The following is a 14,362-nucleotide window of genomic DNA, read 5'->3' as shown; positions in this document are numbered from 1 at the left end:
TTTATGACCGATGGACTATTATGGACAAAAACCAGATAGACGTATCAAATAAACCAGGACAAAGGACAATTAACCCATGGTAATAAATTAAAATCAACACGTCAAACATCATGATTACGGAAGTTTAAATAAGCATAATTCTTTTATTATATTTCTCATCGTATCTTTATTTACTGTCATTTTATTACTCGCAATTTTATTTACTGTCATTTTATTTATTGTCATTATTTTACGCACTTTAATTATCGTCATTTATCTTTACGCTTAAAATATAGAATCGACAAACCGGTCATTAAACGGTAAAACCCCCCTTTTATAATAATATTACTACTTATATAATTATATATATTTTGTATAAATATAGTTATTAAAAATATAGTAAGTATCACCAGCTCCCTGTGGAACGAACCGGACTTACTAAAAACTACACTACTCTACGATTAGGTACACTGCCTATAGTGTTGTAGCAAGGTTTAGGTATATCCCATCCGTAAATTAATAAAACTTGTGTCATATTTTGTAGTATTTCCTAGTAAAAATAATACTATTTCGTACATTCACGCTACCACATCAAGTTTTTGGCGCCGCTGCCGGGGAGCGCTAAAACGCTATATTTTTAATTATAATAATATTGAAATAGAATATAATAATATAATAATATTGAAATAGAATATAATAATATAATAATATTGAAATAGAATATAATAATATAAAAATATTTAAGAATCAAAATTTACGTAAATTTTAAAAAAAAAAAGTCGTATTTATTAAATACTTCAGGGGTATATTATGTAACTTATAATTAATAATTGCTATCATGTCCCTTTCATGTGAATAGTAAATTAATTAATTTATTTTCATTTACTATTCATGAATAGTAAATGAATTAAAAAAAAAAGTTTTAAAAAAAATTATAATTATAAAAAAATTATTAATTTGTAAAAAAAATCGTTTTTAAAAAAATAAAAAAAAAATCGTTTTTAAAAAAAAAAAAAAAAAAAAAATTCGTTTTTAAAAAAAAAAAAAAAAAAAATATTTGTAAAAAAAAAAAAAAATCGTTTTTTTTTTAAAAAAAAAAAAAACGAAAAAAAAAAAAAAAAAAAAAAAAAAAAAACGTAAAAAAAAAAAAACGTAAAAAAAAAAAAACGTAAAAAAAAAAAAAAAAAAAAAAAAAAAAATTATTAAAAAAAAATATATATATATTTTTAAAATTTTGTCTATAAAAAAAAAAATGTTTTTTTAGTTTTATTACCTTTAGATTTTTAGACTATAGTCGCAACTTTTAGTATTAAGTTTAGTTTTGCCATAGTTATTTTTACTTCTAGAATTTTTAGGCTTTGCCGTAAAATCCCTTAAGTGCTTATTCCTTAGACTAAGTTTTAGATGCTTTAGAATTTTACGACGCCGTATTTCGCACTACTTTCTTATTTTTATTTTTCGACGCCTATTTTTCGACCTTTTATTTTTCGACATTTTTCGACGCGCAATCTATTTCTTTCTTATTTCTCGCCATTCTAGTTTTTAGGACTTAGAATTTTTTTCTACTTCTTCTCTAAATTTCTTAAAATTACGAAAATTTATTTTAAGTGGTTAAATTGATAGACATCAAAATTTTCTGGTTCGTAGTAATAGTTGGATTTGTACGTGGACCGGGTTATTGGAGCCAAACAGTCCTCAATTATATTGAGACCAAACGAATCCTGCCCCTCTGCTGCATCTTTTGGCTATTCGAAACGTGGGCAAAATCAGAAAAGTCTATTGATTGGATAACTTATTATAATTTTTCTTTCCTTTTAAAAACTAATAGGATATTCAGTGAATGCACCGAGTAAAACGTTCACCACCTTTCATACGTTCACCACCTGTAACTCGATCAAGACATTTAGCAAATATTGTCGCCGTTGATTTTTCTTTAGAATCGTCATCTAGTCGAACAAGAACTCCAACTCAAATTTCCGATAATCCATCTTTTGAACCCGACTTCACAATTAAGAACCCGGAGCATATTCAAGGACAATTCCAAGATCTTGAACCACTAATTATTCCTCCTGAGCCACAAACCATTAAATCAGAATCCTCTAGTGATTCGTATTCAACAAATTCAATTATGGAAGTAACGGAACCTCTAAGTATGGAAGACCGAATGAGAGCCACACGCACGGGCCAAGGTCACGCCATTATTAAGCCAGAAGTTAATGCGCCAGATTATGAAATCAAAGGACAAATTCTACACATGGTAACTAACCAATGCCAATTCAGTGGTGCACCGAATGAAGATCCTAACGAACACCTTCGTACGTTTAAAAGAATTTGTACACTATTCAAAATCCGAGAAGTGGAAGATGAGCAGATCTATCTCATGTTGTTTCCCTGGACTTTAAAGGGAGAAGCCAAAGATTGGTTAGAATCGTTACCTGAAGGGGCGATTGACACATGGGATGTTTTAGTTGAAAAATTTCTTAAACGATTCTTTCCGGCATCCAAAGCCGTGAGACTTCAAGGAGAAATTGTTACGTTCGCGCAAAATCCAAATGAAACATTATATGAGGCGTGGACAAGATTCGGAAGGATGTTGAGAGGATGTCCTCAACACGGATTAGATACTTTTCAAATAGTACAAATCTTCTATAAAGGCGTAGACATCGCCACACGAAAAGACATCGACATAACCGCTGGTGGATCCATTATGAAGAAAACCGCAACTGAAGCTTACAAAATTATTGATAACACAGCCTCCCACTCGCATGAGTGGCATCAAGAAAAAGATATCTTTCAATCATCTAAAGTGGCTAGAGCCGATTCTAGCCATGACTTTGATTCCGTTTCCGCAAAAATAGATGCTTTCGAAAGACGAATGGAAAAGATGAATAAAGATATTCACGCAATACGAATCAGTTGTGAGCAATGCGGTGGACCACACTTATTGAAAGATTGTCACATTGAACCAACGATGGAACAACGAGAGAATGTTTCCTATATGAACCAAAGGCCTGGAAATAATTATCAAAATAATTATCAACCGCCAAAGCTAAACTTCAATCGAAATCAAAACATTCTTTACAATCCAAAAGGACCCGAAAATAACTGGTATAACCAACAAGGTCCGAATAACCAACCAACTCAAAACAACACTTTCAATCAACAAAGACCTGGCTTATATAAACCACAACAACAAACTGAAGAGAAAAAGTCAAATATGGAAGACGTGGTATTCAAGCTGATTGAATCTCAAACACAATTCATTACATCTCAAACCCAAACGAACGAGAGGTTTGATCAGTCATTAAGAACTCAACAAGCTTCCATTTTGAATCTTGAAAAACACGTAGGTACTCTTGCTAGCATGATGAGTGAGAGGGAACAAGGAAAGCTACCGAGTAATACTGAAGTAAATCCTCGGAATGAGAATGTTAACATGGTTTCAACAAATTCTGAAAAACCAGCTCCGGAAGATGGGAAGGTTTTAGATGAGAATAAAAATGAAGAAGTTACACCACCACCACCAGAGTATGTAAAGCCAGTGGTGGCACCATATAAACCACCCATCCCGTTTCCAAGAAAAAGAGTTGAGTATGAGCAAGTAATAGGTAATAAAGATTGTGATACCTCTGGAAAGAAGAAGAAGAAAAAGAATAAGAAAGTACAAGAAACAAAAGCCGTAGAAGTAAACCCGGTGAAGACAGTTCCACCAAAACCTCCTCCTAGAATAGGTGATCCGGGTGAATTTATTGTTCCTTGTCTACTTAGTGATTGTGTCATGTATGATGCACTAGCAGATTTAGGTGCAAGTGTAAGTGTTATGCCTCTTTCCTTATATAAGAGATTAGGTGTAGGTAAGTTAAGTCCAACGGATATGAGTGTTCGACTCTTTGATCAAACCATTAAACACCCAGTTGGAATTGTTGACAACCTACCCGTTCAAGTAGGCAATTTAACCTTTCTAGTCGAATTCATTGTCATTAACATAGAAGAGGACCCAAACATTCCTCTAATTTTAGGTCGACCATTCTTAGCGTCCACCAAGGCGTTATTTGATGTAGGAAATGGAAGAATGACACTTAAAAGTGGTGACAAATCGATCACCTTTATGATTCGAAAATCTAAACCTCCACCAACCAAAACCGTTGAACCAATAAAAACGATTGGTAAGAACCATGTTGTTTTACCAACTCCAACGGTAGTGCTTAATAATAATAAAACGCCTAAGTGTGGGGAAAATGAAGTAACACCTAATGACGACCCAATAACAAATAACCCCGTTGTTGATACGAAATTAAATGATCCCGTTATTAACAGTTCAATGAAGAAACTTTATAAACGGGCTATTGATGCTAAAAGTAAGGGGAACTTTAAGTTATGTAACCGGTTAGTATCCAATCTGTCGCCTAAAGAAAAGGCGAAGCTAGTTGAATTATGGGATATTACGGAAGAAGCCGGGCACTGGCTTAAAGAAAAAGTCACAGATATGCAAGTTGATTATGGACCAAGAGAAATTGACGATGAAGCTAATCACAATTTCGACACCACAGCTACATAAGTGTGGGGAGATTCAAATGTTCTAAAAAGAAAATGCTATCTAGAGTTAGTTGTTTCTGTTCTCGTGTAGTTCCGAGAATGGAATCCGATTGGTCTTTTCCACTAGCAGACACTAAAGAACTAGTTTTCTCCCTCCATTCTGAATTTTTGTTTTGTAGGTTTTATATAAAATTAATATGTTTTTTTTTTAATTTAAGTTTTGTGTGAATTTTAAAAACAAAATTTACTTTAATTCATTAAGTTGAAAAAAATGATTTCTAAAATTCGTCGTGAGTTGAAGACTAGGTCATTAAGCCGAAATTACTTTACCCGAGGGCGGGGCGACAAATTTTGTTATCATTATTTTTAATTTTATTGATTTAAAGTATGCCAAAAATATTATACTTTATAAATTTTTGAAAAGTGGGGTTATAAACCAAACTTCAAAAATATATATATATATATATGTTTGTATTTTATCTTATGTACAAAACAGGGTAAAACAACGCACTTTCAAAGACTGTCATGAAGTTCAGCAAAAGCTACTGATTTTGACAAGACGCAAAAAAAAAAAAAATCAAATGTGAAATAACAATATGTTTGCAAACTCGGTATTTTTAATCACTTTTCTACGCTAATCACCCTCATGAATTTAAATTATAGTCTGATTTCATGCAAATGAGGGCATTGCATGATCTTAAGTGTGGGGAAGGGTTATAAATTCTCTCGGGTTTATACTTGGTTTATTTGCCAAATTTTGTGAAAATTTGAAAAATTTTCAACTAAATGAATTTAAAATCATGTTTATACATATTTATGAACGGTGAAAACTAGGTGTTAATACCGAAATTATCGTTACCTCGAAAAGGACATAAATTGAGAAACACCCTAAAACGCTAGAATTCATTTAAAATGGAATAGAAGAAAATAAAAAGGCAAAGAAAGAAATTAAGTGTGGGGAGAATGTACCAAGTTATTCAATTGAAAACTATCTATCACATGTTCTGTAAAGATATTGCAGGTACTTTTGCTTTGGATGATACTAATCAGTTTTACCCGGTTTACTGTAATACATTTGAAAGAAAGATGGATCTACACGATGAATCAATTCCATCATTAAAAGGAAGTAAAGTCTTCCGAAAAAGACACGCGCTTCTTGATTTAGATCATGAAGTTGTCGTCCAGACCAGCTGTAGGTTGACGAAAAATCTAGAAAAGTCATCTCTAAAATCAGCAGGAAATCCACGGACCTCAGCATCAAACAGGGTCGCCAAGTGGTCAGATTTATCCTAACCATGAGAAGGATTTATCTCGTACAATGGGGAGGCACCGTGCAAATTAGCTTGAAGAGACTAATGAATCAGATCCCCAGAAAAGGATAATCTCCTTAAAGATTAAAAATCAGCTTTTAAGACTGATAATACTCAATCCTAGAGATTGACCTTAAAGATTGAGATTTCAAACTCATGGAATTCAATGATATCTAAACTCGAGCTTGAACGAGAAAATATTTTGATCAAAAATACAAACCAATTTGTTTTCTGAAAAACCATTTTCAATGCGTTCATTACCATTGAACGTAAAATCCTAGGAATTCACCTGGAATTCATTAGGTCACCTGAACCAAATCGGGTGTCAACCGTAAGAACGGTGGTTGCATAGCATGGTCGGAGACAGGACCTTGTGCCAGACCGAAAAATCATAGGATGATCTTTACTATCGCTCCTACCAAGGATAGTTCTAGCATCCGACACGTTAAAAGACCATAATCAAATGCATGTCACGGGACATTGCCTTAACAGTTTCTTGTTCATCGCTTTCCTTTACAACCGGACGGTAGTTTACCGAAAGGTAATATACGGAACAAGTAAACTGGATGTGTGCTTTCCGATACCGGGATAGCAGTGGATTACACGAACCTAAATGTTTTTAGCCAAAATATTGATCCACAAATATATTTTGCAACACCGATGGTGGGTCAAATCAGAAAACTTGTCTAGGGTAAAATCTAGCTTGAATTTTTAAAAGATCAAATGTTTTCATAAAGATCCAATTTCCTAAAGGATCTACATTTTTATAGTCATGTGGGACTGTAAACCGCCTTTCAAATGTGCACTTTGCTTTGGAAACCGAAAGTAAATCGGCTATTTGATTGCAAGTGTCGTTGACCTAAACCCGAGGCAACTGTGGATGACACACCCACCTTTAACCATGGTTCTATTGTTAATATCATTGTTTATACCGCTCTATCAAAATCACTGATGTACAAAGTGTGAAGAATAAAGAAGTGATTCGTGTGATGTATTATATTATTTCAAGACTGTATTGCTTGAGGACAAGCAACGCTCAAGTGTGGGGATATTGATAAGGCTAAAAAGGAACATATATTTCATAGCAAAATCCCCCAAGAAAGACAAGATTTTAGTTGCAATTGTTCCACTTTCGAGTAATATTCGTTTATTTTAAATAAGTGCGAAGACAAAAGGCGAAAACGAAGATTTGAAGACGCAAAGGTCCAAAAAGCTCAAAAGTACAAGATACAATCAAAAAGGTTCATATTATTGATGAAGAACGTCTAAAAATGACAAGAGTACAAGTTACAAAACGCAAAGTACACGATATAAAATAGTACGCAAGGACGTTCGAAAATCCGAAACCGGGGCATGAACCAACTTTCAGCGCTCGACGCAACGGTGTAAAAATTACGAGTCAACTATGCACAAGAATAAAATATAATATTTAAATAAATCATAATAAGAATAATATTAAATAATAAAAAGTTGTTAATTGAGCATAGTTCAGGGGTCGTAAATGAAAATTCAATTTATAATTTCTCCTATAAAAGAACGATATGTAACGATGAAGGGAGGAAGATATTTTTTCGATCTTTTTTTCTTTCTATCTTTTTTTCTTATTTTTCTATATCAAATATCAATATCTATATTTATAATTCTCTATCATAATGTTAATGTAATCAGATATAAAAATAATCTTAATTTTAATTTTAAATTATGATAATAATAAGATTTATGATAGAGATCGTTTGAGTGTGTAAGTCGAAATTCTGTCCGTGTAACGCTACGCTATTTTTAATCATTGTAAGTTATGTTCAACCTTTTTACATTAATGTCTCGTAGCTAAGTCGTTATTATGCTTATTTAAAATGAAGTAATCATGATGTTGGGCTAATTACTAAAATTGGGTAATTGGGCTTTGTACCATAATTGGGGTTTGAACAAAAGAACGACACTTGTGGAAATTGAACTATGGGCTATTAATAGATGGGGGGTATTGTCTAATTGAGTGACAACTCATTGGAGTCTGTCGAACCTATCTTCAAATTAATTAACCTAATAATTAATAATGATTATGGTTGTCCTATTTAGTGATGTTCATATGGAATCTGTTATAATCATTTAATTAATCAATTGGGTTGGGTAATTGATTATTCATTCTGATCAAGTGGATGAATTAATATTCATAAACTAATTAAAACAGGGGTGGATTACATACAGTGATAACTGATGTAATTGTTGACAGAAGTGATAACTGCGTCACAGTTTAAATCCTTAATCAGTTGGAATATTTGACTTCGGGTATAAGGGTAATTTGACGAGGATACTCGCACTTTATATTTATGACCGATGGACTATTATGGACAAAAACCAGATAGACGTATCAAATAAACCAGGACAAAGGACAATTAACCCATGGTAATAAATTAAAATCAACACGTCAAACATCATGATTACGGAAGTTTAAATAAGCATAATTCTTTTATTATATTTCTCATCGTATCTTTATTTACTGTCATTTTATTACTCGCAATTTTATTTACTGTCATTTTATTTATTGTCATTATTTTACGCACTTTAATTATCGTCATTTATCTTTACGCTTAAAATATAGAATCGACAAACCGGTCATTAAACGGTAAAACCCCCCTTTTATAATAATATTACTACTTATATAATTATATATATTTTGTATAAATATAGTTATTAAAAATATAGTAAGTATCACCAGCTCCCTGTGGAACGAACCGGACTTACTAAAAACTACACTACTCTACGATTAGGTACACTGCCTATAGTGTTGTAGCAAGGTTTAGGTATATCCCATCCGTAAATTAATAAAACTTGTGTCATATTTTGTAGTATTTCCTAGTAAAAATAATACTATTTCGTACCTTCACGCTACCACATCAACAGCATCCCATGCGATCGCATGGATATTGTGCTTTCTGGACATGCGATCGCATGGCCTCCTGATCCAGCTTATATACTTGCCAAAAACGTGGGCGGCTCTTGATTTATTTATTATATAATATAATATATATAATTTTATATAATTATATATATATTATATTATATTCTTGTGCATAGTTGACTCGTAATTTTAGCTCCGTTTACTCGTACGTTTCTTCTCGGTTTATGTCCCGGTTCCGAATTTTCGAACGTCCTTTCGGATGCTGAGATATTTTGTATTTTGCGTTCCGCGGCTCGTACTCTTGTAATTTTTAGACGTTTCTCATCAATAATTCGAACTACTTGGATTGTACTTTGTACTTTTTAGCTTTTTGGTCATTTGCGTCTTCAAATCGTCATTTTCTTCTTTTGTCTTCGCACTTATTTATTTAAACGAATATTACATAAAAATAGAACAACTGCAACTAAAAGCTTTACATATTGGAAGGATATTGTGCCTAAATATATGTTCATTTGGAGCAGTATCAAATATCCCCACACTTGAGCATTGCTTGTCCTCAAGCAATACAGAACTTGAAATTAAATCACACTTCACTCGAATCATTTTTTTTATTCTCACACTTTATACATCAGTGATTTTGATACATCGGTATAAACAATGATAGTAACGATGTAGTTTACAGTCCCACATGACTATGAAAATTTAGATCCTTTAGGAAATTGGATCTTTATGAAAACATTTGATCTTTTGAAAATTCCATCTAGCTTTTACCCTAGATAAGTTTTCCGGAATAACCCTTCATCGGTGTTTGCAAAATGTTTTTGTGGGTTTGGTGGGTTTCATATTTGAAAATTTTAGCTCAAAACTTATGGTTTTGTGTCACCTACTTGCTAATCCTTGTATTAGGAAAGCAGCACGTCCAGTATACTTGTTCCGTATATTACCTTTCGGTAAACTACCGTCCGGTTGTAAAGGAAAGCGTTGAACAAGCAACTGTTAAGGCAATGTCTAATGACATGCAGATGTTCATGGTCTAAAACGTGTCGGATGCAATTACTATCCTTTGTAGGAGCAATAGTAAAGATCACCCTATAATTTTTCGGTCTGGCACAAGGTCCTGTCTTTGACCATGCTATGCAACCACTTTTCTTACGGTTGACACCCGATTTGGTTCAGGTGACCTAATGAATTCCGGTGAATTCCTAGGATTTTACGTTCGATGGTAATGAACGCATTGAAAATAGGTTTTCAGAAAACCAATTGGTTTGTAATTTTGATCAAAATATTTTCTCGTTCAAGCTCGAGTTTAGATATCATCGAATTCCATGAGTTTGTAATTCTCAATCTTTAAAGTCAATCTCAAGGATTGAGTAATATCAGTCTTAAAAGCTGATTTTTAATCTTTAAGGAGATTATCCTTTCTGGGGGTCTGATTCATTAGTCTTATCAAGCTAATTTGTACGGCGCCCTCCCCATTTTACGAGACAGATCCTCTCATGGTTAGGATAAGTTTGACCACTTGGCGACCCTGTTTGATACTGAGGTCCGTGGATTTTCAGCTGATTTTCGAGAAAACTTTTCAAGGTTTTTCGTAGACTCTACAACTGGTCCGGACGACAACTTCCTGACCTAAATCAAGAAGCGTGTGTCTTTTTTGGAAGACTTTAGTTCCTTTTAATGATGGAATTAATTCATCGTGTAGATCCATCTTTCTTTTAAATATATTACAGTAAATCGGGTAAAACTGATTATTATCGTTCAAAACAAAAGTACCTGCAATAATCTTGTACAAAATATGTGATATATGTTTTAAAGAACTGGTAAATTCTTTCCACACTTAGCTTTTATTTATTTCTTTCTTTGCCTTTTTATTCTCCTCTATTCCATTTTAAATGAATTCAAGGGTTATGGGTTGTTTTTCAATTTATGTCCTTTCCGAGGTAACAATAATTTCGGTAATAAAACCTAGTTTTATCGTTCATAAATATGTATAAACCTGATTTTGAATTCATTTAATTGAAAATTAAACCGAGAGAATTTATAACCCTTCCCCACACTTGAGATCATGCAATGCCCTCATTTGCATGACATCAGACTATAATTATAAATTCATGAGGGTGATTAGTGTAGAAAAGTGATTAAAAATACCCAGTTTGCAAACATATTATTTTATATCACATTTGATATTTTGCGTCCTGTCGTAAAAATTAATAGCTTTTGCTGAACTTAATGTCAGTCTTTGAAAGTGCGCTGTTTTACCCTGTTTTGTACATAAGATAAACTACAAATATACATAATATTTTTATTATATATATATTTTTTTATAAAACCTTTATTTATTAAAACAATTTAAATGAATAATTTTTTTTTAAATTTTGTTTCCTTTTACTTTAGGTAGTTTCGGTATGTTTACCTAGTCCGTCCCTCGACAAAATTTAAAATTTGTCGTTTTTAAAGTGACTGTTTTAAAAGCAAAGATTTTTGGGTTTTTTTTTTAATTTTTTTGGTATACTTTAGATCAATAAAATTAAAAATAATGATAACAAAATTTTTCGCCCCGCCCTCGGGTAAAGCAATTTCGATTCCATGACCTAGTCTTCAATTTACGATGAATTTTAGAAATCATTTTTTAAACTTAATGAAATAAAGTAAATTTTGTTTTTAAATTCACACAAAACTTAAATTTAAAAAGCGTATTAATTTCATACAAAACCTACAAAACAAAAAATTCAGAATGGAGGAAGAACAACTAACTCTAGACAGTATTTTCTTTTTATAATATTTGAATCTCTCCACACTTAGGTAGCTGTGGTGTCGAAATTGTGATTAACTTCATTCTCAATTTCTCTTGGACCATAATCAACTTGCATATTTGTGACTTTTGCTTTAAGCCATTGGTCGGATTCCTGTGTAATATCCACAAATTCAACTAGTTTCACCTTTTCTTTAGGCGATAGATTGGATACTAACCGGTTACATAACTTAAAGTTCCCCTTGGTTCTAGCATCGCGAATCCGTTTAATAAGTTTCTTCATTGAACTGTTAATAACGGGGTAATTTAATTTCGCATCAACAACGGGGTTCTTTGTTATCAAGTCATCATTAGGTGTTATTTCATTTTCCCCACACATAGGCGTTTTATTATTATTAAGCACTACCGTTGGAGTTGGTAAAACAACATGGTTCTTACCAATCGTTTTTGTTGGTTCAACGATTTTGGTTGGTGAAGATTTAGACTTTCGAATCACGAAGGTGACCAGTTTGTCACCATCACTAAGTGTCATTCTACCCTCTTTTACATCAAATAACGCCCCGGTGGACGCTAAGAATGGTCGACCTAAAATTAGAGGAATGTTTGAGTCCGCTTCTATGTCAATAATAATAAATTCAACTAGAAAGGTTAAATTACCCACTTGAACGGGTAGGTTGTCAGCAATTCCAATTGGGTGCCTAATGGTTTGATCAAAGAGTCGAACACTCATTTTCGTTGGACTTAACTCACCTACTCCTAATCTCTTATATAATGAAAGAGGCATAACACTCACACTCGCACCTAAATCTTCTAGTGCATCATACATGACACAATCACTAAGTAGACAAGGAATAATAAATTCACCCGGATTACCTACCCTGGGTGGAGGTTTTGGTGGAACTGTCTTCACCGGGTTTACTTCTATGGTTTTTGTTTCTTACACTTTCTTATTATTCTTCTTCTTCTTTCCAAAGGTATCACAAACTTTATTAGCTATCACTTGCTCATACTCAACTCCTTTTCTTGGAAACGGGATGGGTGGTCTGTATGGTGTCACCACTGGCTTTACATACTCGGGTGGTGGTGGTGTTGTTGTAACTTCTTCATTGTTACTCACATCTAAAACCTTCCCATCTTCTGGAGCTGGTTTTTCAGAATTTGTTGACACCATATTAACATTCTCTTTCTGAGGATTTACTTCAGTATTACTTGGTAGCTTTCCTTGTTCCCTCTCACTCATCATGCTAGCAAGAGTACCTACGTGTTTTTCTAGATTCAAAATGGAAGCTTGTTGAGTTCTTAATGACTGATCAAACCTCTCATTTGTTTGAGTTTGAGATGTAATAAATTGTGTTTGAGATTCCATTAGCTTTGCCATCATTTCTTCTAGATTTGACTTTTTCTCTTTGGTTTGTTGTGGTGGTTTATACAAGCTAGGTTTTTGTTGATTGAAAGTGTTGTTTTGAGTTGGTTGGTTATTCAGACCTTGTTGGTTATACGAGTTATTGTTGGGTCCATTTGGATTGTAAAGAATGTTTTGATTTCGATTGAAGTTTGGCCTTGGCGGTTGATAATTATTCTGATAATTATTTCCCGGCCTTTGGTTCATGTAGGAAACATTCTCACGTTGTTCCATCGTTTGTTCAATGTGACAATCTTTCATTAAGTGTAGACCACCACATTGCTCACAACTGATTCGTATTGCGTGAATATCTTTAGTCATCTTTTCCATTCGTCTTTCGAAAGCATCTATTTTTGCGGAAATAGAGTCAAAGTCATGGCTAGAATTGGCTCTAGCCGCTTTAGTTGAACGAAAGATATCTTTTTCTTGATGCCACTCATGTGAGTGGGAAACTGTGTTATCAATAATCTTGTGAGCTTCGGTTGCGGTTTTCTTCATAATGGAACCACCAGCTGCTGTGTCGATGTCTTTTCGTGTAGCGACGTCGACACCTTGGTAGAATATTTGTACTATTTGATAAGTATCTAAACCGTGTTGAGGACATCCTCTTAACAATTTTCCAAATCTTATCCACGCCTCATATAATGTTTCATTTGGTTTTTGTGTGAATGTAACTATTTCTCCTTGAAGTCTCACAGCTTTAGATGCCGGAAAGAATTGTTTAAGAAATTTTTCAACTAAGACATCCCATGTATCAATCGCCCCATCAGGTAACGATTCTAACCAATCTTTGGCTTCTCCCTTTAAAGTCCAGGGAAATAACATGAGATAGATCTGTTCATCCTCAACTTCTCTGATTTTGAACAGAGTACAAATCCTATTAAAGGTTCGAAGATGTTCGTTTGGATCTTCTTTTGGTGTACCACTAAATTGGCATTGATTAGTTACCATGTGTAGAATTTGTCCTTTGATTTCATAATCTGGCACATTAATATCTGGCTTAATAATGGCGTGACCTTGGCCCGTGCGTGTGGCCCTCATTCGATCTTCCATAATTAGAGGTTCTGTTACTTCCATAATTGAATTTGTTGAATCTGAATCACTAGAGGATTCTGATTTAATGGTTTCTTCCTCGACAATCTCTGGATGAGTAATTTGTGGTTCCAGAGGAATGATTAGTGGTTCAGGATCTCTGAATTGTCCTTGAATATTCTCCGGATTCTCAATTGTGAGGTCGGGTTCAAAATATGGATTATCGGAAATTTGAGTTGGAGAACTTGCTCGACTAGATGATGATTCTAAAGAAAAATGAACGGCGATTATATTAGATAGATGTCTTGATCGAGTTACAGGTGGTGAAGGTATGAAAGGTGGTGAACGTTTTGCTCGATGCATTCACTGAATATCCTATTAGTTATAAAAATAAAAAAAATTATATAAGTTATCAATTTAATAGACTTTTCAAACTTTGCCCACGTTTCGAA

The 14,362-nt window shown here is 33.4% G+C and overlaps 1 non-coding gene across 1 annotated transcript; it reads left to right on the top strand.

Annotated features, from left to right (window-relative positions):
• Positions 1 to 13,464: 13,464 nt before the first annotated feature.
• LOC139860695 (small nucleolar RNA R71) lies at positions 13,465 to 13,571 on the top strand. Its single transcript, XR_011763323.1, has one exon. It is a non-coding gene; the product is annotated as a small nucleolar RNA R71 (small nucleolar RNA).
• Positions 13,572 to 14,362: the final 791 nt, after the last annotated feature.

This window comes from Rutidosis leptorrhynchoides, chromosome 7 (assembly GCF_046630445.1).
Source record: "Rutidosis leptorrhynchoides isolate AG116_Rl617_1_P2 chromosome 7, CSIRO_AGI_Rlap_v1, whole genome shotgun sequence".
NCBI lineage: Eukaryota > Viridiplantae > Streptophyta > Magnoliopsida > Asterales > Asteraceae > Rutidosis > Rutidosis leptorrhynchoides.
Note: the sequence above shows the minus strand (reverse complement) of the source record. Positions and strands in the feature narration are given on the sequence as shown.